The sequence below is a fragment of the Eptatretus burgeri genome, chromosome 9 (assembly GCF_056783735.1).
Source record: "Eptatretus burgeri isolate ZD-2024b chromosome 9, Ebu_testis_v1, whole genome shotgun sequence".
NCBI classification, from domain to species: Eukaryota; Metazoa; Chordata; class Myxini; order Myxiniformes; family Myxinidae; genus Eptatretus; species Eptatretus burgeri.
The window spans coordinates 99,068,319-99,093,872 of NC_140969.1; the positions used below are offsets into that span (position 1 = coordinate 99,068,319).

The 25,554-nt window shown below is 47.6% G+C and overlaps 1 protein-coding gene across 5 annotated transcripts in view; it reads left to right on the forward strand.

The window, feature by feature from the left end:
* CETN3 (centrin 3) overlaps positions 1-25,554 on the forward strand; it is a 78,040-nt gene that overhangs the window by 33,892 nt on the left and 18,594 nt on the right. The gene's annotated exons all lie outside the window — the stretch shown is intronic.

Below are 25,554 nucleotides of genomic sequence, written 5' to 3' on the forward strand. Positions count from 1 at the left end.
GCATCTGGCCATTTTAACCCCGTTTCCGTTATTATTTTTGCCAATTTGTTCTTTAAGATTCCGTTCTGCCGTTCTACAGCACCTGCTGACTGTGGGTGGTAAACACAATGAAATGCTTGTTTAATTCCCAGTGCTTTACATGCTGCCTGTGTCACTTCCCCCGTGAAGTGTCCCCCCTGATCGTGGGACACCTTATAAGGGATGCCAAATCGGCAGAAAAAGTTTTTTAGCAGGTGCTTTACCACGGTAGCGGCATCAGCCTTTGCACATGGGTATGCCTCTACCCACTTGGTGAACATGTCTACCACTACCAAAACATTGCTGAACCCGCATGATGGAGGCATTTTTATGAAATCTATTTGTAGGTGGACGAACGGTCCCCAAGGGGCTGGATGGGCTCCCAGCACTCTTGTTTTTCGCACTTTCTGTTGGTTATGCTGTTGACATACCTGGCAGCTTTTACAAACCCCTTCTGCTATTTTTCCAATTCCTGGTGCATACCAGGATTCTTGTACCTGTCTCACAGTCCCCCTCTTGCACACATGTCCATTCAGATGGGCCATGCGTGCAAGCCATGGTAGGATCTCAGTAGGCGCTATGACCTTCCCTTTGTTTGACCATAGTCCGTCTTCATCCACTGTTCCTCCTGCAACTTGCCATTTGTAACGATCATTTAGCGATGCTGCAGTTTGAATTGCAATAATATCTGACAAGCTACACTGATGCAGCTTTATTTGTTCCGTTGGTAGTCGCGCTGGCATTACTGAAGGGATAGGCAGGCCAGCCGCCTCCTTTGCAGCTTTATCCGTCTTGTCATTTCCTTTGTCTATATCCGTCGTCAGTTTCTGGTGTGCGCGGCATTTGATAACTGCAACTTCCTCTGGCGCCGAAATACTTTTTAACAGCTCAGAAACTAACTCACCATTTTTTATGGGTGTTCCAGCAGAGGTGAGAAACCCTCGCATTTTCCATATCGCACCTTTGTCATGTACTACACCAAAAGCATAATTAGAGTCAGTGTATATATTTACCGAGATATCGGCAGATAATTCACATGCCCTTATAAGGGCACACAACTCTGCCTGCTGGGCAGAAAAATGTGAAGGCCGGCGTATCGCTTCAATAATTTCACTGTCCGTGCACACGGCGTATCCTCCATGCCCCGAGCCGTCTTGGCCTCGATAGGCCGAACCATCGACAAACAAGGTGAGGTCCGGGTGTTCTAAGGGTTTATCCTTTAGATCCGGGCACACGGTGGATACTTCCTGTATTGCCTCTGTGCAATCGTGAGGATCGCCGTCTTCTTCCGTTGGCAGCAAAGAAGCAGGATTACGAATGTTGCATCTCTCAACCTGCAGGTTCGGCTGGTGTTGGAGAGTCGTCTCATACTGCATCAGGCGCGTGTTGGTTAAATGTTGTGTTTGCTTTTGGGTTAATAAAGCCGTAACGCAGTGAGGTACCTTTAGAGTAAGAGGGTGACCCATTACGATCTCTGCCGTGCGCTGAACTGCGTAGCTGGCTGCGGCCACTGCTTGCAAACAAAGGGGTAGGCCGCATTCGACTGGGTCCAGCCTTCGGCTGAAATATGCAATTGGTTGCTGGCGGTCGCCGTGGGATTGTGTCAGCACAGCCTGCGCAAATCCTTTAGTTTCGTGAGAATAAAGAAAAAATGGTTTCTCATAGTCTGGTAGGCCCAAGGCTCGCGCCGTCGAGAGTGCTGTTTTTAGTTGGGTAAAACATTCCCCCATCTTCTCAGTCCACTCGATTACATTGGGCTGGTTTTTGCCCACGACAATATACAGTTCCTTAGTCAGGATTGCATAATCGACGACCCACTGTCTACAGTAGATTGCCATACCGAGGAATCGCATCATCTCTTTCTTTGTGCGAGGGTGGGGCACTTCCGCAATTGAAGTTATCCTCCCCTTGTCCAATTCCCTCTTTCCGTGTGAAATGTGGTGTCCCAGATACTTAACCCTTTCCTGCACTAATTGCAGCTTGTCCTTATTTACCTTGTGGCCTTTCCTTGCCAATGCCTGTAGCAGCTGCAGCGTATCTGTTTCACATGCTGCTTTGTTGGGCGAGCAAATTAGCAAGTCATCCACATATTGTAGCAGCACTGATTTACCCTCAAGGACAATATCTTCCAAATCTTTATGCAAAGCACGTAAAAACAATGTGGGACTATCAGCGAACCCCTGTGGCAACAACGTCCATGTTAATTGACGGCCCTTGTATGTGAAGGCAAACAAAAACTGCGATTCCTTATCAATGGGCACGGAGAAAAATGCAGAACATAAATCAATGACAGTAAAATGGGTGGAGCTTGCAGGTATAGACGTTATCAACCCCTCTGCACTTGGTACCACGGGGTGGATACTTTGAATCACCTCATTTACTTCCCGTAAGTCCTGGACAAATCTCCACTTATTCTTCTGTGGCTTTTTCACTGGCAATATAGGCGTGTTACATGGGCTTGAAACTTCTACAATTATACCTTGTTCCTTCAAGGATTCAATTACTGGTGCTATCCCGGCCTCAGCCTCTTTTCGGAGAGGGTTGATGTGGATTTTTTAAACCCACCTTGTTGTGATCGTTGTCCTCCTGAAGGATTCTAACTGGTCGATTTGTGGAATCCTATTTGACTTCAGACAGAGTTTAACGTTTGTCCGATTTGATTATAAAATCCTACAAAAAAACCCTATCGACACTGATAAAACTGATGTCCACACAAGTCCTTCCTTGTGAAACAATTTATTTCCTAATTATACACCATACACTTCTCACCCTTGTACAATGAACTTAAGAATCCCCATTTGATTGCAATATTATTTGGTTCTATTTCATTTATTCTTACTTTAGTTAACAGTTAGACCAACCCGATTCAATTCACTTCTACATTACATCAGAGAGTTTTATTCTAACTTGGTACTTGGTCAGTTCCAAGGAGTATGAGCCACTGAGAAACTATACTTCCTCACGTGCTCGTACTCAGAAAATGTGTCTTTCAAAACATTTTATACTTCCATGAGAGAGAGGTTGGGGGATATTCACCCAGACTGTAGACGTGTCCTTTAGACAAAAAGTCACTTCGTACATTTTCTAAGCAAAGGTTCATTTATCAGCTCGGTCACTCTGCTCCAGAACAACACATTTCTTATCATTTAGGGCAAAAGTCTTTTGGCCAGAAATGACAGCCAATTCAATTTGCAGCATAAAAGTTACATTTCTGAAACTCCATTTGTTACAATTTAAAATACATTAATATAAATTTTTCCCCCACACTCTCCCGTTTTTTTTTTTTTAAGGAAAATTTGAATAATTTTTCTTACACATGATTACCATGTCCCATTCCTGAAGGAGAAAAGATTTCCATTATTCAAGTTCAATCAACAATGGCAGCGAGTGTTCATATCAGAAAATGAGTGTGTTTCCATTTAATTTATGGCCTGTTCATCAGCATGTGTCACACATTGGAAACATGCTACCCGAAGTCAGAAGATAAACAGGTCAGGGTGTGGATAGAGTGGCACCCAACGGGAAACACAATCGAAGCACTCCTTGAGCTGAGGAGAAGGTAGATGTGGGCAAGTACAAGTTTGGGCCGGACACTGGGTTGAAGGAGCGCAGTGTGGAACTCCAGGCCTGTCGTACATTGAAGTGACCACAGCAAGTTCATGATGTATTTGCAGAGCGGCAATCGAGAGTGTGGCTGAGAACATTCCTCCACGCAGGCACCACACAACGCCGACGTTAAGACTTTGCTCAACCTTCTCCTCAGTGGGTTTTTTCTTTCTTTTCCCACATTGCTCCACCTTATCTCCTCAGGAAGGGGAGGGATAATCATGTGTTGAATGCTCAATCACCCAAATCTGGGTTCTCCCATCGTCCAATCTTTGTGTGGAAGCTTCATTCCAAACTTCATTTAGATGAAATCGTACATTGCTTCAAAGACTGCTTTCAACACTCCGAAACAAACAAAGCATCAATTAAACACCAATCAATAAACGTCATGGGCACATGTAGTTCTACAAGACTAACAAAGATTGTTATGGAAGCATTTAACTTGCATTATATGTCATATCAATATTTTAATCCCTTTCCTTGTTATTTCCCAAAACACATTGCTAAAATATACAGAAATCCCAGTTGTACGTATACTCAAAACATCCATCTCATTTGCTATTTCCATCGACATTTTAAATCTCTGACATTTCTCCATCTGTCCACTTCTCTCTCACCAAAACAGCAAACATGCTGCCATTTTTCCAACTCACATACACAAACCATCTATCACTTCCTCCGACCTTCTCAATTACGAATCCATTTTCTTTTATCAAAACAAATAAATCATTTTAAACAGTTGTTCAAAAATTGTCAAATCACTTGTCAAATCTGTTATCAGGCGAATATCATTTATATTGCAGCTCAAACACTCTGTCTAAACATGCAGCTTCACCCTCCACAATCTTTATCCCAGTCTTAGAAAAGCATCTTAAACTTCAGACTAATAAACATCCAAACTCTCTAAAACAACTTTTTGGTCAAAACAAAATATTTCCTTTTAAAATCCATAAATGAAAAATTTAATCTTCAGCATCTATCCAATTAAATCATGAATTTACCTTGACTGAATTGATCAAAGGGTTACACTGGGTTGTTTGCCATTGCCTTCCCAGCACAAGTTCAGGTAACCTCAACATTCGCAGACGAATAAAACAATATTTCAACGTCCATCCGAGGGAGTCATCTATTATCTGTGAATTGCCCCACGTGCTAAACATCATCAAATCATTAAAATCATTCCAAATCACGTTTCTACATTTAAATCGCATGCAGTATATCCACATTCACAATTGTTATTTCACAATTTATTCAAAATCCCAATGGTTGTAAAATAAAACTTCAACACTTTTTCCTAAATGGACTTCACTTTAAACAGATTCAGTCCAGAGGGTGCGCCACAAACACCAAGGAACAAGGAACAGGAAGTTCTCTCCACATCCGGTGGGAAGAAAAAGGAAAAGAAACTCTGACAGGCAAAACCCACAGTTTAGCATTACTCTGTCATGGCTTCAACACATACACTAGACAGCATTGCATCTCATAGACTCGCGTGTGATCACGTGACAAATACCAATCACATTTCTATCTCATCCTCTTGAATCTGCATATGAATCAAATTTCACACCTAAAGCAAAGGCTCGAACAAAGACTCAGTGTAAAGATATATGCCACCCCCCACAGATCGAGTGGAGGGGGTCTCACACAGTGTAGTGTGCGACCTTCGCGTGGAAATACAACGCCAAGAATGTATAACATGCCATTTCAAACAGACCCACAGCTCAACTCAGCACGAGTTAAAATATCGTCAAAATCCCAACAGAACACGTTTCATTGCAGTGAATATTGGACTCGCACAAGTTTCATTTTTACTCTCAGTAACACGTGCAAATCACCAACCACGCTCCCAGCTGGTTAATCGTCTCCTGCACTCTACAAAACGTTTCGTGCAAATCATTGCATTCACAAATCCGTAAAACCTCCACACAATATAATACAACAACCTCACTGCCAACAAACTTCCAGTGAGTTCAATGAACAAAAAGTAACTCTTAAAACTCTTACAAACAGGTAACTTATAATGTTTATCTATTTTAACCCTATCTCGGCGTCTCAGCCGTGTCCTCGGCCATCTCTCTCATAGCCGGTCCGTATCATGCAAACATGTGGCATGTCGCTTCATCATGCCTATTTAATTACGCATCTGGCTCCTCAACGAGCCTCTTCTTGTCATCTGACTCTTCTTCTCCAGCACTTTTCTAAAACAACTACAGTACTTATTGTTTACTTTAAAACGGACTCTCTCCGCCAGATCCTCTTCTTTCTCTCAATAAAATTATCTGACAATGAACTTTTCTTTGTTCGAAATGCGTTACCTGCTGAGAGCGCTCTCCCTTACCTTCGCTCAAGCACTTGTCGTTCCTCCAGGCACTGCCTCCGGCAGATTAAGCACCTCCGGTCACGAGCACCGCACCAACGTCGGTTCGAATCCGAGTCACGGCACCAACTGATGTGGATTTTTTTAAACCCACCTTGTTGTGATCGTTGTCCTCCTGAAGGATTCTAACTGGTCGATTTGTGGAATCCTATTTGACTTCAGACAGAGTTTAACGTTTGTCCGATTTGATTATGAAATCCTACAAAAAAAAACCCTATCGACACTGATAAAACTGATGTCCACACAAGTCCTTCCTTGTGAAACAATTTATTTCCTAATTATACACCATACACTTCTCACCCTTGTACAATGAACTTAAGAATCCCCATTTGATTGCAATATTATTTGGTTCTATTTCATTTATTCTTACTTTAGTTAACAGTTAGACCAACCCGATTCAATTCACTTCTACATTACATCAGAGAGTTTTATTCTAACTTGGTACTTGGTCAGTTCCAAGGAGTACGAGCCACTGAGAAACTATACTTCCTCACGTGCTCGTACTCAGAAAATGTGTCTTTCAAAACATTTTATACTTCCATGAGAGAGAGGTTGGGGGATATTCACCCAGACTGTAGACGTGTCCTTTAGACAAAAAGTCACTTCGTACATTTTCTAAGCAAAGGTTCATTTATCAGCTCGGTCACTCTGCTCCAGAACAACACATTTCTTATCATTTAGGGCAAAAGTCTTTTGGCCAGAAATGACAGCCAATTCAATTTGCAGCATAAAAGTTACATTTCTGAAACTCCATTTGTTACAATTTAAAATACATTAATATAAATTTTTCCCCCACAGGGTATTGACGCACATTCGGCCAAGGCATTCCAGATTTGAGTTTAACCACTAGGGGCGTTGCCCCAATGATACGGCCCACATCATTGTCATGTCGGGTCCACAGTTCTTGTGGGACTTTTTCTATCAAACTTTCTTTGTTTCCTGTTTCATTTGCCATTTCCATCATCATCTCGCGCTTAGGTGGGAGGTTAACCTCCTCCACCAATCCTCGTAACATTTGTTCCTGAAAATCACAAATCCACCCTTCATCATTCGCGAGCTTATGCACTTGCCAATGCAGCACTGTTGTTGTGCAGGTCAATACTGCCCCCTGCAGGCGATAAACCATAAAACCCAAACCCTTCGGGTGATACCCCCTTGCCGTAGTTATTGTCACATGCGAGGTTGCTCCCGGCGGGTATTTTATCAATTGCCTTTGGGTTTCCGTGAGCTTAACCTCCATTGCAACACCTTCCTTACCAATCATCAAATGGCAAATCAGTAAATCATTGTGTGTTTCCAGACGCGGAGCAATTTCCTCCGCAAATTCAACATCATTTCCATTCGCATCATAATAGATTGTACAATGTGGGGGATCATAGTAGGTGTGTGTCATTACTTGTGCATTGTCTAGCCACATTTGCATTTCCTTACTTTCGGCTAAGATTGCATTTAAAAATATCAAAGCATCACTAATCGGCTGTCTTGGCAACCTCCACCAATAGGCAACTGGGTGCGGTGTCATCAAAATCATCATTACTGAATGTGTTTTATCCCGGGGAATATCGACAAAAACCCCTTTGTTTGTGCATGCTATTGTACATCCCAACTTACACAACAAGTCTCTGCCTAACAGATTCACCGGTGAAGTGGTTGTGAGAAGGAAAGCGTGTTTTTCCTGCAAAGGTCCACATCTTACTGGTAATTGTGTCGTTGCACTTAATGTCTGTATCTTGCCCCCTAACCCTACGACTTGTACATTAGCATTGGATTTTTCAACCCCTGGCAGCGGTTTGGCTGCAATAGTAGAGTGAGTGGCTCCCGTGTCAACTAAAAAGGAAAGTTTCTTACCTGAGACATGCAGAATGTAGGTCGGCTCTTTTTTTTTTTTTTTTTTTTTTTTTTTGTATACCTTGATCGAGGCTCGTATGAGAGCTAACACACAACTCGCAGCAAGGAGGCATGAGACAAGAGGGGCGGGAGTGGAAGGGACAAAACAGTGGGGAACAGACACATTAGGTGAACTGTGGAAGGGAGAGGGATGGGGATGGGACGGGGAACATGGCGAAGAGAAGATGGACATTTCAGGGACTTTCAGGAAGGAAAGTAGGAGAAATGAAGGAAGTGGGCTTGGGTGGATTATCGGGGGTAGAAAAGATCGAGGATTTGGATGGGGGAAGATAAGAGGTGGTGGTAAACAGCTGTTTTGAAAGCCTGGAGGGAAGAATGGGAAAGAATAGAGTGAGGAAGTTTATTCCAAAGGCGGGAAAAAGAGGAATGAAAGAGTGAAGATGAGCAGTGATTCGTGATTTTGGTAGTTTTACCAGAAGGGGGTTGTTGGCGGACCTTGAGCGCCCTGTGGAAATGTGGTGGGGACAAATCGCAGAGAGAGCAGGGGGGGCAAGGCTGGAGAGGAGTCGGTAGAAGACAGAAAGACCACCGACCAACCTGCGGTGATTGAGTGAGAGGCCCAAAGACTCAGCTTCATTGCGGGAGATGCCGATGATCTTAAATGCCCTGGTTTCGACAGCGTGAAGCCGAGAAAGGTGGGAGGCAGGAGCACCAGCCCAGAGGGGAGAGCAGTACTCCATCAGGCTATGGACAAAAGCTTTGTAAGTGGTCAGGAGCTCAAGAGGGCCGAGGAAGGACCTAGCACGACAGAGGATTCCCAGTCGGCGACTGGCTTTTGAGGCGAGGTTGGAAATGTGACTTTCCCAGGAAAGGTCATGGCAGATAGTGAGACCTAGAAGCTTGAAAGAAAAGACTTCTTCCAGAGGATTGTTGAGAAAGTGGATGGGGGGGTTTTGTAAACGGTCCTTTCGAAGAGACATAGTGAGAGTGTGAGATTTGTCTGGATTGAAAGACATGTTCCACGTGTTGGACCAGTTTGTGATTTTATCCAGATCTGCAGTGAGTGAAGAAGCTGCTGCTTGCCGGTCTGAGGGATGACAGATGGTACGGCAGAGGGTGGAGTCGTCGGCAAAGAGAAATAGAGGATTTTCCAGAGAGTCCGAGAGATCATTGATGAAAACCAGAAAAAGAACAGGGCCCAGAACGCTACCTTGAGGAAACTCCAGCCTGCACAGGAAGAGGGGATGAAAGAACTCCATTTAGGGCCACACGTTGACTGCGACAGGAGAGGAAGTCTGCGAGCCATGAGTGGAGATGGCCTTGAATACCATGGGAAGAGAGTTTGGTGAGTAGGGCAGGGTGCCAGACTGTGTCAAAAGCACGTGATATGTCCAGGGATACGGCTCGGATTTCCTGTCTGGCATTGAGGACCTCCATCCATTGATGGGAGAGCAGAAGCAGCATATCCAGGGTAGAGTGACCTGGTCTGAAACCAAATTGATGATTGGAAATCAAGCCATTGGAGAAGAGGAAGGATTTCATATCTGAGGCAATGATGGATTCCATCACCTTGCTGATGATTGGGAGAAGGCTGATTGGTCTGTAGTTATAGGGATCTGTTTTTGCACCTTTTTATGCAGGGCAGTGATGTTAGCAGATTTCCAAGCAGATGGCAGATGACCTTGGGCAAATGAGAGGGTGAATAGAACAGAGAGAGGGTGAGCAAGAGCAGAAGAGCAGGCTTTGAGGACACGTGGGCTGATGCCGTCTGGACCGGTTGCAGAATCTGACTCGAGGTTTGAAAGCAAGCTCTCCACCTTGTCAGGAGAAAAGGATACAGAGTCCAGGGACAGTTGGGTGCGACTGGGTAAAGTGGGTAGAGATAGTGATGGGTTTAGGACACAAGATTTAGCTGCAAACACCGAGTTTAGACATTCAGCTTTATCACGTGTGGAATCAGCAGTGCGGCCATTTGAGGTAAGGGAGGGGATGGAGGGGGAACATACACCAGAAACAGATTTGATTAAACGCCACCAGGATTTTGAGGAGGGAGAGAGGTTTGAGAGTTCAGACTTGAGATGAGAAAGATGTTGTTTTCTGGCTCTCCTGAGGGTAGATACACACTTGTTCCGAGCTTTGTGGAAAGAACTGAGATTGCCCTCAGTTGGGTTTGCTTTCCATGAGGCAAAGGCAAGTTGTTTCAGGACAACTGCCTCGCCACAAGCTTCAGTAAACCAAGGGCGGGAGGAAGGGTAAGACAACTGAACACGAGAGGGGATAAATCTGTGCATGAGGGAGAGCAAGTTTCTTTGAAAGAATTCCCAGGATGAGTTGATGTTTGAGAAAGTAGTGATCGGAGACCAGTCTGTAAGTTTGATGGCTGCTCGGAGACCCTGCCAGTCGGCTTGAGTGAAATGCCAGACTCGACGGCGGTGAGGTGGTTCTCTGATAACAGCCAGAGAGATGTCCACTTTCACAAGGACGTGGTCAGAAGAACCAATTGGAGCGAAGGAAGAGCAGCAGATATTGTCAGGGAAATTTGTCAAAATCAGATCCAGAAGAGATGGAGTACCATTGGTTGAGATCCGGGTCGGGAAGTTGACCGATTGAGTCAGTCCCAATGAGTCGCAGAAAGCTTTTGCTGAGGTGCCATGGCAGGTGAGAGAGGTACCCACACCTAGCCAACTGGCGTGATGACAATTGAAGTCACCACATAAGAGGAAGAGAGAGTTTGGATGAGAAGATAGAAGATGGTCCATGTTTTCGGATAGTGAGATGTAGATGGAGTCATCACTGTTCGGTGGACGGTACAGTACACATATAAACATGAGGTGGGAGTGGAGGGGAAGCCGAAGCCAGAGGTATTCCTGGGGTTGTGGGGGAGTGAGAGCAGTGCATGGAGAGTGAGGAATAGAGTCTTTGATGAAGAGAGCAACACCTCCACCAGGACGAGGCTCAGGTCTGTCATACCGTAAGAGGGAGTAGCCAGGGAGAGATACTTGGGAGTCAGACACGTCTTGGGAGAGGAAAGTTTCTGTTAGGCAGATAATGTCTGGTTTGTCAGTGGCAACCTGTATGGAAAGATCTGAAAGGTTTGAGCGAACGCCCCGGATATTTGAGGTCCACACTTTTAATGAAGAGGAAGGGGAGGAGGCTTTGGGTGCAGGAGGTGGAGGGGAGGGGGAGGGTAGGACAAGGGACGAGGGGGCAGGTAAGGAGGGTTGCTGAAGGAGTGTGGGGTATTGCAGAACAGCGAGGGGAGGGGGCCGAATGAGGAGAAAAGGCTCTGTGGTGCTAGGGGAGAGGGGGGACAAGAGACAAGGAAGAAGGCAGTTGAGGATTTGAGGAGGTGGAGTGAAGAGATGGAGGTGAGAGGGCAGAGGAGGGAGGCAGGTTGGTGGATGAGAGGGGGGCAACTTTGAGAAGGAAGAGTGAGGGGGATGAAAGGTGGGAGAAAGGTGAGGGGGGAGTTTTGAGAGAGGTGAGAGCACGGGTTGGAGCGAGCAGAGTGGGATGGTTGCTTTGAGAGTGAGAGTGAGGGGTGAGGGGGTAGAGATGGCACTGAATTTGGAAAAAAAGAATGGTTGATGGAAAGTGAGCATCCATGGCAAACTGTGGTTTTTAAAAGTTTTAGGTCAGAGATGCGATTTAACACAATTCTTGATGGGTGCAATGAAGGCGAATTCAGAGCATGGAGAGAAGAAGCGCTGTAATAGTTGGATTTTTTAGGCAAGGAATGAAGGAGAGCTCGAAATGAGAGCAGTCTGTTAAAATAGCAGAAGAGTAGTGCATTGTGAAACAGTAAAGAGTACCACATGTGTGAGAGAGGAAGATGAAGCATTATAAGATCGTTTTTGTTGTTAAAAATAATGTATGAGAGAGTTCAACAGATTAGGTCATGGAAGTGTAAAAAAAAAAAAAAAAAAAAAAAAATCGAGGAAGACGAGGAGGAAGTTAAGAGGAAGAAGAAGAAGCAGAATCGGGAGAAGGGGAGAAGGTGAGCGTGTTGTTGTTGTTGTTGGGTGTATATATATATATATATTTTTTTGTTGTTAATATTAATATATGAGAGAGTTCAACAGATTAGTTCATCTCTTCTGTTGGTGTTAATGTCAGCATCGCTCCTTGCACCACGAGGCCACCCGCGGTCTGTCAATATGACCAACCATCCTGCGGTTGGTTTGATCCTCCTTCCTGCTAGAACCACGATCGTCTTCTTTGGGGGCAATCCCTTTTCCAATGTCCTGGTTGTCCGCACTGGAAACATACTTGCGGCGCTGTTGGTTGTACCTGCCTTTGGCCTGCTGCAGTTCTTGAACGGGTCTGTGGTGGCGCTTGTGTCCAATTTTTGTTTCTTCCACTCCCTCTCTTCGGCCGTTCGTCCTGTGCTACTGGTGGGGGCCTTTGCAGAATTCTCCTTAGCTGTCCCCATTGTCTGGCCGCATCCTCTTCCGAGTCTGTGTCATCTTCCTCCAGTTCCCACTTTCTCCAATCCTTATCATTTCTTTTTTCTACTGCTTTGTCTAACAACACCATCTGCAACACTTCGTCTTTAATTTTTGTCTTTCCGTTCTCCCTTTCTTCCACTCGGTCCAAACATTGATCAGCCGCTATACAAATCTGACTTTCCTCTTTGCCCTGCCAACCTAACAGTACATACTTTAATTGCTTCCTAACTTGAGGCCTGAGCCCTTCCATTACGAAGTTTGTCAATGTTCGCTGCGGTATGTCTCCCTCAACTTGAAAACCCCCATATTGTAAGAGTGTCTGTATTAATCTATCCATGAATTCCTATGCCTGTTCCCTTGACGTTGCTTTGTTTCATAAATCTTATCCCAATCTAGTGCTGGCGGTCGCAACGCTGTTTCAATCTCATCATACAGGCGCCGTCGCTTATTTTGCCGATCTGCGTCGGTGCATTCTGCTGGTTCGTCCGCTGTCCATTCAGCACCTTCCCGAGCCTTCTTCCACACATATGGAGACAACACGGCTTGACATAACACCCCAATGTCATTATGCATGCAGCGGTGTGCCTCAACCCACTGCGTTATTAATTCCTTTATTGCTCCTGCATTTCTTCCCTGATCTAACACTCTTTTCTTCATATTAATTCGCTTTCTTTAAACGGTCGGTACACTGACTGAGCTGGCAGTAATCCTGACACCTCCAGAGTTACCTCTTGAATCGGGAAGGCAGAGGCTGTGGCCATCAACCCCGTACCTTCCAGGTTCGGATACAAACTTGGTGTGTTATTAACATATGCAGATGGATTACTTGCATTACTTCCCTGAGCTTCCCGCAATTGTACCACCATTTCAGAGGCAGTTACAGGGGCGGGAGTAATCTCAATCCTTTGTTGTGGCAATCCTTTAACCTGTGTTTCCAATTCCAACAGTTTCCGCTTTACCAAATTTCGAGCCACTTCACTTACTTGGAGGACCACTTCCTCCCATAATTTGCAAGCTTCAAGGTCTGGCTCTGGTTCTAACTTATCACTTGTCCGTTGCTCTAATCGGCATGACCAGTTATCTATAATTTCTGCTCTTCAGGAACCCCATCTCGGGAATGGGTGTGCGTCCTGTTTTGTCCACTTATACCACAATGCCAATTGAGTACATGACTTGACTCCATATTTTTCATACATCATTCCCACCACGGTATTCGTGGGCGGTGCATTTTTATCCGACTTTGGTTTCACAAACTTATTCCCCATTTCCCTTGGTCCTTCCGAGAGTATTTCTTGGGTCGGGACAGTGTTTCCCGCCTGGGGGTGATCTCGGGCTGGGTCGGGCGTCTTTCACCTTTACACGGACCCTCACACTCCCTGGCACACCTCCCGCACACTCAATTTTCCAAACGGAATCTCCCGTTTGGACCCTGTCCCCGAGGTGTTCTTGGGTTGCCCCTTCCTGGGTTTCCCTCAACCTCACAATGGACCCGGAACCTTCCCAGGGGTACCCTTAACCTTCCATTTTGATGTGTAAAAAAGCTCCTTCTCCCCCTTGTTCTTTTAAGATAAGGACAGATCACAAAGAGCAGCGAACTTGTACGCCATGGTGCGAGAAAAGAGGCAGTTCTTCTTACCTTATCTTTAAGCCGGCATGCTTCTGTCCTCCTTTGTCTCACCATGGAAGTCTCGCTTTCCTCCTTGGTCCGTCTTATCCTGCCGACTACGCCAAATGTTGAGACCACGGTAGCGTGCTGATTGAGATCGAGCGCTGTCCACACGTATGGTCTTGGTAGAGAAGAGCTTTAATTCACACCAAACATGTATACATGGAGAGATGTAGAGAGACACAGAATTCGCACAGTAGTCCAGCTCAATCTAACTCTGCTGGCTTGGCACTCTGGCTTGCCTTATATACAATTTGTCCTGCCCCTTGTGGGACCATCTGGTTTCAAGATTGGCCCAGCTCCCATCACTGTTTTCTATTGAGACTTTGTTTCCCAAAGATCAATTTCCTCCAAGGGGTAAAAGCCTGGTGCTGATTTCCTCCCTTTGGGCTCTAAAAGCCATCTGGTTTGGTCATTATCCGGCCAGGGAGTCAGGAAGACGGCTTACTTTTTTAAGAGCCTTTACCTTCCTTTCCTTATTCCACATTGGAAAGTGGAAGCAGCTGTTGTGCTGTGTCAAATGGCACTGATTTACGATCGAGCTTCCTTCGGCTCGAGGCTTATTTATGACCAAGCTTCCTTGGCTCAAGGTTGATTTACGATCGGGCTTCTCTTGGCTCAAGGTTTTTGCAAGGGCAATAAAAAGCCAGTTGCTCAGCCGTGTCACAAAGAAAGCGACTACATGCTCTGGCTTTTAACACAGCCAAGAACTGCAGCTGTTAAGAGTGCTCAATAATGAATGCTTTTGGCTTTTTCTTTTACTTTTGATTTTTAAAAGTAATTCTGCTGACAAATGGCTATTCTCAGCTTTGGAGATATACAATCTCTCAATATATATATATATATATATATATATATATATATATATATATATATATATATATATATATATATATATATATATATATATATATATATATATATATATATATATACCAAGCTTGCACACTAAAAACTCGGCTCGCCATCACACGATCCCTATGAAATTGCTGTGGCACTTAGCAGACATGCTGACAATGTTTGGGATTCCCCGTGTACGGTCTGTCGTCTGCTACCAGCTATGTTGTACTGCTATCCCGTGCATGTGCACAGATATCGCTAGTATATATGTATATGTATATATATATATATATATATATATATATATATATATATATATATATATATATATATATATATATATATATATATATATATATATATATATTCACTCTGTATGTACGTTTTACACTGTGTTTGTACCAAAGTTTGTTCATGGTGTTTAATATATATATATATATATATATATATATATATATATATATATATATATATATATATATATATACACACACACACAGGGTGGTCCATCGTTAAGGGCCAGTCACACCTTGACGTTTTAGTATATTCACTCTGTATGTACGTTTTACACTGTGTATGTACCAAAGTTTGTTCATGGTGTTTAATATATATATATATATATATATATATATATATATATATATTATATATATATATATATATATATATATATATATATATATATATATAATATATATATATATACACACACACACAGTGGTCCTTCGTTAAGGGTCAGTCACACCTTGACGTTTTAGCCAGCTTATGCCGATTTTTGAAAAATTTGTCTAAAACGCTGGCACACGTCGAATACGTGATGGGTAAGTTTTGGAAACATTGAGAGCACGCTGAAAAACACTACCATACGTCGTAGTACGCTGGCTTTCATCGTTGTACTTTGCGGTTGTCCTCAAATTTTCACATGCTTGAAATTTTATGACTTATGCCAGCATATGACTCACAAGTTCCGCTACGCTGGCCATAAGTTGTAGGCACGTTATGCGATCGTTGACACACGTCGACACACGTTACTTGTAAGTTACTCATTAGTCGAAACGCGTTGAGGTAATGTTTAGCATACCCGAAACTTATTTCTAACCTATGAGTAACGTGTTGTCGGCACGTTACGCGATTGTTGACACACGTCCACACACGTTACTTGTACGTTGCTCATAAGTCGAAACACGTCAAGGTAATGGTTAGCGTCAGTGTTCCAGACTCCCTGTTTTTTTTTTTTTTTTTTTTCTTCGGTATGACGGTGATGTTGACACTTCGATTTCTCGTGTGGTTATGATTTAAATCGTCGAGCGGCAGCCTATTAATTATATTGTTGTGGTTACCAAATTCGCAAACCACCATTCAGGACCCTTAGGTGAGGTATCTCGGTAAGTGCATGTGTAGTTAGGCCCAAACCCGTTGTCTAGTGGGAATACATGTCATTTATACGTGCTGCGACTCTTCAGGATAGCCGTTTTTCTTTTACTATCTTTATTTTGGACCAACCGCCATGATTACCACCACAACCACAACATCAACCACCAACCACAACACCGCTTCACCACAACCGCCACGACCTTCACGTCACACCTCGCAACCGTAGCATCGCCACCGTTCTTGCCCCGCTGTGGGTACCGGTGTTGGACTCGTGCAGGGCGCACGTTGAACAGCGTGTACAAAATCACGGATTTTGTGCTTCAAAAACGGATCAAAAACGACACACGCCCACTTTTTGCCGTCCAATCGGTGAGCGAGGGGCGATTTGGCCCCGCCTCCAGAACGATCGATTATATGCAAATTTGTGGATCAAAAAGCCTTCACGCCCACTTTTTCTCGGGCCAATGGGGAGCGAGGTGAAAGGTCAAAGGGAGGGGGTCAAAGGCGAAGCTACGGGGGGATAAAAGGACGGTGTTCGTCAGTCAGCAGAACGAGAAGGAGTCGGAGGGTGGAGAGTCGAGTGTGGAAGTCTGGAGCCCGAAGCCTGCAGTAGCTGGAGAAGCTGAAGAGAGTCGAACGAGGAGAGCCCAAAGAAGAGTCCAGGGTGGAGAGTCCATAGGCGGAGAGGCGGCAGCGGCGAAGGCAGACGAGGGGGTGCTCGCGTCGGTGCCAGGAGCTGCACGCCCGAGGGAGGCCGGCAGCGCGTCCTGGCCGAGGTGGAGACGCACACCAGGGATAAGAAAGGTCCTCTATACCCCGAGCATCAACAACCCCCTCCTGTTTCCCCCCGCGCTGAGATAGTGCGACCAAGGGGGCCCCCTTTCCCACCCCCTGCCAGGCACTGTCCGCGAGGCCCGCGGAGTGAGGCGCCATCGCCGCTCCGCGTCTCATCACCAGACGGGTAGGCGCGACCCGGTCTCGGCCTCAGGCCCGCCTCATCCTTGGGGGTATTTCTTTTCCTTGGTTTTTGGTATGTGTTGTCGGCGCCGTCTGTGAAGTAGAATTGTATAAGTGTTGCCGTGTGCTCGGTAGTCGGTATTAGCTCTGCACTGTGTTTTCACTTTTATATTTGCTTTTTGTGTAAATGGAATTGTGTTTTCTTTTTTTTGTGTGCTTTTGGTGGAGTTGTATTTGTGTGCTTCCCGTGTGCCGCGAATAAATGTGCTTTATTGTTGAACTGTTCTCCCGCTTCGCTTCGTCTTTTCCCCCATTGAACCCTCATCTTGCTTCACGTAAAGGGTTGGTAGTGGGCTGAATACGCCCGATAATTAATCGAACCGTCGAGGTCGACGATAACACCGCTCGGTTATTCTGATAGTACGGAACGGGTCGCTTAAGTGGCCCGTGTCCGAAGTCGACCTGCGGCGAGGTGCGATCGCCCGGTCTACCCTCCGCGTGGGTACTTAGGTAGGTCGAATTTGGCGAGCAACCCTATCCCACGCGGGGGCTGATTGGCTCGATCGCGGTGAGACCGAAAGGTCCACCCGTGACTGGTTCCCGGCGTTAGTCCGAGAGGGTCGCGACTGGATTGTCCGTCCGGTGGGCGACGTGCCGCGATTCGAGTTACGTGGCCGTTCGCACGCCGGCGGGCGCGAAGACCGCAACACTGGTGTCAGGTCGTGCGATACAAATTCATCGCCCTCCTCGCGGCACTGGTATTGGAGAGCGGGACAACAGGCTCTCCTGTCTCCAGCGAAATTCACGGGAATCGGTCCAGGGGTGAGAGAAGCGACCCACGATTCCCTCCAAATTACGAGCGAGCAAATTAACCCTTCACGAGAAGCAAGATGGCGTCTCAAGGCGAGCGGGAGCCGGGGGTATTAGAAATGGATGTAGAATGTGTAGAATCCATGGTCCAGGATGGAATCCCCGAGCAGGAAATGTTGATTGTGCAGGAACACGGACTCGCCCAACTGAACCCAGGGCCCGAGGTGGGTGCGGCAGCGGCCGCGGTGTATGACACCTCCCCCCCCCTCTCCACCAAGACCCTTCCCCAACCCCTGCCGAAACGGCTCACTTGAGTGCATCCGACATGGCCCAGCTATTCACCATGCTGGCACAAATGAATGCGGCAATGACAAATGAAATGAAAAACGAAATGAAAGGCATGAACAAACAAATGAACGAAAAGATGGATACATTCACAAACGAAATAAAACGCATGAAAACTAAAATGGAAACAAACATGAAGGAAGAAACGAAAAAGCTCCGGGGGGAGACGCAGAACATGGGCCGATGCCTGCAGGCGGGCATGAAGGCCGTGACAAAGGAAATAATAGTTGAGACAAAGGAGGTAAAGGGAGAAGAGTTGGCAGAGACACGGGAGAATAGAGGAAAAAATAGAGGAAAGACTACACGAGGAAGACGGGGTAAGTGACGCGCACACACACACGGAGGTAGTGGAGGATAATAGGGGTGAGCTCGCGGAGCGTGCAGGGACCTGGTGCGAGCACCTGGATGGCCTCCTCCAGGAACGAGGGGAGGGAGTATGCCCCCTTGAGGTGAGTCACGACCAGGTGAGTTCGGTCGTGTTTTGCGAGGTTGAGGGGACGAGTGCTGTGGACGGGTGCACGGAGAGCTTGGGGGGTATAGAGGCCCCGGAGACCCTTGTGGGGACACGAATCCCCAGTGTGGTTGTCCCTGTGTGTGTGGTGCAAGGCGTGAGTGCGTCCCCGTGTGTGGAAGCGACCCCGTGTGTGAGTGGTGTGGTGGCGATGGTGCCGGAGTACGTGCTTCCCAGCACGCCGTGCGTGGGTGAGGCACCGTGTGTGAGTGTCGCCGTGTGTATGAGTGAGGTACCGCGGGTGAGTGCCCCCGCGTGTGTGGATGAGGCACGGAGTGCGAGTGAGGCACCGCGGGTGAGTGCCCCCGCACGCGTGAGTGAACGGCCGTGTGCAAGGGAGACCGTGTGTGTGAGAGAGCGGTATGTAAGGGAGATGTCGGTGGGCATGCGGGAGCACGTAGCCGCGTCTCCCGGTGTGAATGTGATGGAGTGGACTGTGTGCGTCGTAACACGCAGGTATGTGTGTGTGGAATGGACACGGAGACGGCGACAGAGGAGAGAAAGCCGGGTAGCGGCTGTAGCTATTTCGGGGACCGTGCCGGGTTCACCCAGCAGTGAGCACGCGGTTCGTGCTGTGCAACGCACGAGACCGCCACGTGCTCGCTTGCGGGAGTGAAGTCCCGGTCCGGAAACGCACGCGGTGGATTTGCCGATCCCGCGGACGGACAAAGTTTAGGCAGGTAAATGGATTTGGACCGGACGGGTTCTCCACGCGATCGTGTGTGTTAAGCTCCAACGGGCAAAGCACATGTGTTCGCGTGGGGAACCCCTCGAGACGTGGGGCTTGTGTTTTTTTTTTGCGCACGGTGACGTCATGGCTGCACGTGTGGTTGGAATCCGGCAGGAGGGGTATCCCGGCCGGATGGTACCGTCCAAGGAGGGACGAGGAACACGTGCAGCTGCATGACGTCACGGCCAGGTGCAAAGTGCGCGAGCTCTGAGTTGCCGCGCAGGTGCTGCGCATGAAAAAAAAAAAAAGACAGCAAGCCTCACTTTCGGGTGCAAAGGATTCCTGGGAAAGGGGTGGAAGACCCCCTTACCCTGGGCACAGGATGAAAACTAGTTAGGGGGAAGGGTTAGCTTAGTTAGACCGACTCCATGGGGCAGGGGTAAGTCCTCATGGAGTCCGTGGAATGGATTAGTTAGAGGGATTGTAGCCAGATTTAGGTTGGGGAATAAAATGATTTATTTGGAGACATGGACAGACTTGTGGATGTGTAGAGGGGACGTAGCTTAGCTACGTAGTGTTAAAAGGAACGTGCTACTAGTTTAAGGGACGACGTGGGAGCACGAGTTAGTTAGGGGAGGTAGTTAGAAGGATGGCAGAGTTCAGCGGTGAGTGTGTTGAAGAGTTGGTGAGTGAAGTGGAAGCATGTGCTTGGTGAGTGAGTGAGGCCAGCGGGTCTGTGTGTGTGGAGCGAATGGGGAATGCATGGTGCGATGAGTGATTGGGGGGAGGAGTGACTCCCGCCCAAGGGACCCCGGGGTCAGAGTAAAGTGAGTTAGCTGGGTTAGTCAAATTAACAAAAATGGAGGTCGTTTTGCTGTTGGTGGGAGTGTAGGCTCGAAACCCATTTGGAGGGGTGCAGGAGCCCTGTTGACGGGCTTGGGAGCGTGGCTGCGAAAGGTGAGTATCGCTGAGTGGGTACCCCGGGCACCAGGCCAGTCGGCCGCGGTAGGCCATGGGCCCATGGGGGGCCGGGATAGAGTAGTGGGCACGGGTGCGCCTGCTTGGTGCGGGGGCCCGGGGCGCCATTAGCCGCGTGGGCAGTGTTGTGGGCACGGGTGACCCTCGGAAAGGGGCCCGGGAGGCCGGCCTGCCACGTGTGCGTTTCAGGGGAGGTGCCATGGGGGGCACTCCCCGGTGTTAGGGAGCTGGTAGGCTCGGAGGCAGTGTAGTGCCCGGGGGTGCCATAGCGGGAGATTCGGCAGAGGGTCGTGCCTGCCAAAGGGAGCCACGTGTCCCAGCCAGGAGACCGTGTGAGGGCACGGAGAGAAAATTGGGGGGCGAGGCCCGAAATTGTGAGGACACCAACACAGGCGACGGGAATCTGGGTTGTTAGAACCAATAGTTTAAGCGAGAGGCGCTTGTTGAAAGCCCCGGGGTAGTTTAACAGTTAAATGGTTAGGGTAGATTTGGAGATGTACCCCTCCGCACCATCCATCCCCTCGCTGTCGTTGTGGGCCGCTGGACCCACTTTGGTTATAGATCGCCGAACTCTGAGGAGGCCATTCTGAGGCTTCGTTGGGCCTCGACACAGGACGTTAGCTCTCCCTTATTCCCCTCCGGGAAGGGAACGTAGGGGTTGGGAGTAGGCTAGGTGACAGGATAGGTTAGCCGAACAAGGACGATAAAGGGGGTTAGGGGACGATTTATAGTGGGGGAGTAAAAATAAAAACAAAAAAAAAAAGTTGGGGCTAAATTGGTTTTTCACAAATTAAGGGAGTGGGTATGTACAGTGACAGGCAAAGGCGATAGGTTGGGAGGGAGACAGGTAGGTAGGTCCGAGCCCGCCTTCCAAGTGGCCAGCACCACCGCACTCCCTCCACCAACCTCCATTGAACGGCAAAGGCTGGCCAACTTCATCGGCTGGCCGTGTTTTGCTTCAAGGCGGAGGCCGGCCAACTTCATCGGCAGCTGTTGTTTTGCTGCAAGGCCTGTGCCATCGGCTGGCCGTGTTTGCTTCAAGGCCTGTGCCGGCCAGTTCATCTGCCCGCTATGTTTGCCTGCAGCGGCCTTCTTCTGCGGGCTGTGTTTGCCTGCTCACCTTTGCCATGCCATGCCCACTGCCCACGTTCACCAGCCCCGTTCAATTTTTGCTTTGCCCCCCCTGTTCATTTCCATGTGCGCCAGGATCGTAAAAGCAACAGTTTGCAAGCTGCGAGAACTGCCCCGTTGGCAGCTACAACACGGGCCTGCAGTGGCGGCCCGTGCACCGTGTTTTTGTTCATGCATCCATTCGTTGTGCTCATTGCGTGTGCCACTCGAGCTGGCACGGAGACTACGTTTGTGCGGCCCATGCACCGTTGTGGTTCACTGCGTTCAGTTCAAAAGGGAAGGCCTTGGACTGCGTGTGAGCAGCCAGCCACGTTCCCTGTCACCTGCATTGTTTGAGTCAGAGACTGCATGCGGGCAGCCTGGCTCCCTGCTAACTGCTTTCTTTTTGCAGAGTTCAATGATCCTGGGCCATGGTTTAGTGTAAAATTTGTAAGTTAAGGTTAAGATGTACTGTAAATATGAGTGCGCCCCCGGCATGTCTGTCTAGCGCCGGCAATTTTATTTAAGTCGTCCGTGTGAGTGAGTTTGTTTAGATAGTTACGCAGCCCTCAGGTTATTTATTTTGGGGACACGAATACCATGAATGTCGCACTCAGGGATCCGTAGGTAAAATGTACTAGGGGAAAACTACACATGATGGCACACGAAAATTTGACGACTCGGGACGAGTCTGTAAAAAGGGGAGGGGGTAGTGTTGTGGTTACCAAATTCGCAAACCACCATTCAGGTCCCTTAGGTGAGGTATCTCGGTAAGTGCATGTGTAGTTAGGCCCAAACCCGTTGTCTAGTGGGAATACATGTCATTTATACGTGCTGCGACCCTTCAGGATAGCCGTTTTTCTTTTACTATCTTTATTTTGGACCAACCGCCATGATTACCACCACAACCACAACATCAACCACCAACCACAACACCGCTTCACCACAACCGCCACGACCTTCACGTCACACCTCGCAACCGTAGCATCGCCACCGTTCTTGCCCCGCTGTGGGTACCGGTGTTGGACTCGTGCAGGGCGCACGTTGAACAGCGTGTACAAAATCACGGATTTTGTGCTTCAAAAACGGATCAAAAACGACACACGCCCACTTTTTGCCGTCCAATCGGTGAGCGAGGGGCGATTTGGCCCCGCCTCCAGAACGATCGATATATGCAAATTTGTGGATCAAAAAGCCTTCACGCCCACTTTTTCTCGGGCCAATGGGGAGCGAGGTGAAAGGTCAAAGGGAGGGGGTCAAAGGCGAAGCTACGGGGGGATAAAAGGACGGTGTTCGTCAGTCAGCAGAACGAGAAGGAGTCGGAGGGTGGAGAGTCGAGTGTGGAAGTCTGGAGCCCGAAGCCTGCAGTAGCTGGAGAAGCTGAAGAGAGTCGAACGAGGAGAGCCCAAAGAAGAGTCCAGGGTGGAGAGTCCATAGGCGGAGAGGCGGCAGCGGCGAAGGCAGACGAGGGGGTGCTCGCGTCGGTGCCAGGAGCTGCACGCCCGAGGGAGGCCGGCAGCGCGTCCTGGCCGAGGTGGAGACGCACACCAGGGATAAGAAAGATCCTCTATACCCCGAGCATCAACAACCCCCTCCTGTTTCCCCCCGCGCTGAGATAGTGCGACCAAGGGGGCCCCGTTCCCACCCCCTGCCAGGCACTGTCCGCGAGGCCCGCGGAGTGAGGCGCCATCGCCGCTCCGCGTCTCATCACCAGACGGGTAGGCGCGACCCGGTCTCGGCCTCAGGCCCGCCTCATCCTTGGGGGTATTTCTTTTCCTTGGTTTTTGGTATGTGTTGTCGGCGCCGTCTGTGAAGTAGAATTGTATAAGTGTTGCCGTGTGCTCGGTAGTCGGTATTAGCTCTGCACTGTGTTTTCACTTTTATATTTGCTTTTTGTGTAAATGGAATTGTGTTTTCTTTTTTTTGTGTGCTTTTGGTGGAGTTGTATTTGTGTGCTTCCCGTGTGCCGCGAATAAATGTGCTTTATTGTTGAACTGTTCTCCCGCTTCGCTTCGTCTTTTCCCCCATTGAACCCTCATCTTGCTTCACGTAAAGGGTTGGTAGTGGGCTGAATACGCCCGATAATTAATCGAACCGTCGAGGTCGACGATAACACCGCTCGGTTATTCTGATAGTACGGAACGGGTCGCTTAAGTGGCCCGTGTCCGAAGTCGACCTGCGGCGAGGTGCGATCGCCCGGTCTACCCTCCACGTGGGTACTTAGGTAGGTCGAATTTGGCGAGCAACCCTATCCCACGCGGGGGCTGATTGGCTCGATCGCGGTGAGACCGAAAGGTCCACCCGTGACTGGTTCCCGGCGTTAGTCCGAGAGGGTCACGACTGGATTGTCCGTCCGGTGGGCGACGTGCCGCGATTCGAGTTACGTGGCCGTTCGCACGCCGGCGGGCGCGAATCCGCAACAATATTATATTGTAACCGCACTAGAAATTGAAGTGTCAACATCACCGGCGTACCGAAGAAAAAACAAACAAACAAAAAAAACAAGCACTCATAGACTGGTACTTACGAAATTGTCAACTTGACCTCTGACCTTGTCTAATAAAAGCTGTCTCTGGGGAAGGTAGTGACGCAAACCAGAAGTTTCTACGATGATTCTGTACCAAACCATCAAAAATCGAATGTTTTGGATGTTTGACCTCACTGTGACCTTGACCTTTGACCGATTTTGACCAAAATCTAATCAGCGCTAGCCACCACCCTCCTGAATATGGTGGTGTAATTTGACATTGGTAGCTTCTTCCGTTCTCAAGTTATCATTTTTTGGATGTTTGACCTCACCGTGACTTTGACCTTTGACCGATTTTGACCAAAATCTAATCAGTGCTAGCCATCACCCTCCTGAATATGGTGGTGTTATTTGACATTGGTAGCTTCTTCCGTTCTCGAGTTATCATTTTTGGATGTTTGACCTCACCGTGACTTTGACCTTTGACCGATTTAGACAAAAATCTAATCAGCACGAGCCATCACCCTCCTGAATCACGTAGTGTAAGTTGACATTGGTAGCTTCTTCTGTTCTCGAGTTATCTGTACCAAACCATCAAAAATCGAATGTTTGACCTCGCTGTGACCTTGACGTTTGCCGATTTTGACCAAAATCTAATCAGCACTAGCCATCACCCTCCTGAATCACGTGGTGTAATTTGACATTGGTAGCTTCTTCCGTTCTCGAGTTATCAAGCCTACAAACAAACAACCAGAAACGGAAGTCATCAATATACTTATGAAATCTTTAGATTTCGTAAGTAAAAAACCAGGGAGTCTGGAACACTGACGCTAACCATTACCTCAACGTGTTTCGACTTATGAGTAACTTACAAGTAACTTTTGTCGACGTGTGCCAACGATTGCATTACGTGCGTACAATTTATTCCCATCGCATGCGGAACGTGTGAGGCATCCGGCAAGTACGTCGTAAAATTTTTAACACGTTTAAAATTTAAAGATGTACTCCACTTACTACGACGTATGATAGCGTACTTTAGCGTTCTATTCACGTATACCAAACTTACCCATACCGTATTCGATGTGCACCAGCGTTTTAGACGCATTTTTCAGAGGTCGGCATACGCTGGCAAGATCGCCAAGGTGTGACTGCGATGTTGACACTTCCATTTCTCCAGCGGTTATGATTTGAATCATTGTGCGGCAGCCTTTTAATAGGCTACGCCACGTGATCGTCGGCGATACGTGCAGAATTCTATGCATAAGTTAGACTATCGTTGGGCATAGGCTGTGAACACTAACAGGCTAAGCATTCGTTGGTATAAGTTATCTATAAGACAACGAAACGTTCTGTGTCCGTTACTAATATGTCATGCATACGACCAACTCGTTATGAATACGTCCGAATCTTTAAAAAAAAAACATCCAAAGTTCAGCGTAAGCCAGCGTTTTACATACATTTTGATACGTTGCCATTGCTGGCTAAAACGTCAAGGTGTGACTGGGCCTTTAGGTTGGTAATTTTTCGAA